We start from the raw sequence: 2,675 nt of genomic DNA on the forward strand, positions 1-2,675 counted from the left end.
ATGATTCGGCAGCTCTGTCATCATCAACTCTATCTCCATTTATATTAGTGTTGCCATGGTCAACCAATTTATTTTCTCCGATCCTTTCTGGTTGTTTTGACGACTGGCATGAGTTTGTTCGCGATTCCTTAGTCCTTACGGCGCGTCGTTTTCTACTTGGCAAAGTCGTAGTGCCGGCATCGGACGACTCAGATGAGCATGAACTCCTTATATATAGTAGTGTTTAGGGTTACCAACAACGAACAAGCTTCGTCACGAAACTTAACAAAACCAATTATTGATCACAAGTGAATGATTGAAGAGAATAATTATCTCAAGGACGTGCTTACTGCTTAGATACAACTAAACAACACAAGTACTAGTGGATAAAGCTGTGAGCTACGTACGTTCCCAAATATGTCTAGTGACGGATATATGATTCTCTCTCTCACTCTGTTTTTTTTTTGGTATGTAGAAGTGTTAACTCTCGCTTTCTTTTTCACGAGACCTGAGAATTGAAATGGACTAATCACATGACGCGAAGTAACGAAACTTCGAAAGAAAATCACTTGAGAAATATATGAAGAAGGAAATCCAAGGAAATCCGTGTACACAATCCATCTTAAGTTCTTAACAAGTACTGGTAATTAGTGACCGATCGATTCAGATATTTATTTGGATGCAAAACTATATATGCACGTCAATTTATTCTTAGTTTTTTGTGTGGTATCGTGTCATATGAATCCAGATGAGAATAGCTCGTCGTGTGGCAAATTGATAGCTTACCTTCTTAACTCTTTAATGTAAGCTGGTTAATGTTTATAGATAATTAAAACCACAAATGAACATGTAAATTAACTTATTACTAGTGTTGGACCCTGAATTTTCTTGAAATGTGAATTAGATGCTGTACGTTTTTTTTTTTGGTTAGTTAACGTGACGCATGCCATTAGAACAATTTGGGAGTTTGGTGAGTATAAAACTAGTAACTCAGCTTCTCTAAGTCGCAACTTATGAAGCCTGCGAGCAACCTAACTTGAAGGTTGTTTATTCAACACATCATAAGTTAAACTCGCGTGTTTCGTCCAAGTTATTCAATGGATTGCACCATCTACATAAAAAGATCAAATAAAAAATATATATATTACCACTTTAACTGTGATCGATCACGATTCTGCTGATCGCATGCATGTTGTGGATCATATATCGAATCCTATCAGTCTCATATTATCATGAACATACTTTAAATCACGAAATGTAAAAACACTTTAGCTTCCTTTTGTTTAATCTTTCATATCTTTATAGACGGACGGGGCATGCTTGCCCAATGCCATGCCACACACCTTTCTGTCAGATCGATCCGATCGAGTCTCGCACCACATTGCTTCTGGTGTAAAAGCAACCTTTGCTTCTTCTGCTCTTCATTAGCGGGAATTTTGAACTCTCCCGCCGAAAGAGAAAGTACTCAAAACTAATCAAGCTCAGTCTTTTCACACCTTATTGACTAATATGTCCATATAATTGTTTTCCAGCTATGGCTGAAAATTCCCTAGTTAATTTGGACCGACCACCATAACCATGTTCATATAAGCTTAAGATGGTGGGCATCCATGTGATCAGAAGGTACATCACCAATAAGAACGACACCACTTTAACCAAGTAGATGAGATTTCGCACCTAAATCAGGTAATTAAATCTCCGATTGGAAGAAATGGGAGAGGATAATCACATGCTCGCGGCCTCGCGCCGCTGGCACATTTGGCTCATAGCGTCCAAACGAAATCCTAACCTTTGCATGTGCTTAATGAAACCGTACGTTTAACCCAAAAAAAAATGAAACCGTACGTGAAGTCGTGAATGCAATTAGCCGGTATCAGCCATAGCTAAACTCAAATCGTCAATTAGTAATGTACCTTTTTTTTGGTTAAATGATCAAAGTAACAAAATTAGAATGAAAAGAACGAACAAGCATGAAAACAAAAAACACCAACCACTTTTGTATATTCAAATGAGTACATGCCTTGATTGAAGTTTAATAAATGTGATTTTCTTGCTTAGCAAATTGCGAGGAACATGCCCACGACCTGTCTCGTGTTTTGAAGTATACTAGATTAAATTGGCATCTTCTATAGTGGAAATGTGGGATAGTACCCACTTAGTCATATATCATTTTTGGATCATATTGTCTAATTTATATTGCGTATGCATGTCCAATTGTTTTATCCTTCTGTGCTTAACCGCTTACTCTTTCTTTTTCTTTTTAATTTGGTAAAGGTATGGCTGTTCATGAGATCCTTAATTTCATGAAAATGATCTGAAATGTTTTCTTAAAGTACTTTTTAGCTATATGTAATAGTGCCATGCCCCAAAACTAAATGATCAGTATCATAGTTTTATCAATACAAAGTTATTATTACAAACAATATCATCTTTCACTACATTTCCTTGTAACACATAACGGGGACATTCCATTTGCTTTCGACGTGTGATATATGGCCCATAGCCTTGAGGAATTCCCCAAGTTGAATCTGGGTTTTATTTTGGTGAAGCCGACAAATTTGCTTGGAGAACACAGATCGTCATTTATGGAACTAACAATGTATTATAAGAGCATTTTAGAGAAAAATGAGGATTTTGCAAAATTTTGGCATTTTTTCACTTTAATAGTTTCTCTATTTTATTCTCTAAAATAGAAA

The sequence above is a fragment of the Argentina anserina genome, chromosome 6 (assembly GCF_933775445.1).
Source record: "Argentina anserina chromosome 6, drPotAnse1.1, whole genome shotgun sequence".
In the NCBI taxonomy this organism is placed as follows: domain Eukaryota; kingdom Viridiplantae; phylum Streptophyta; class Magnoliopsida; order Rosales; family Rosaceae; genus Argentina; species Argentina anserina.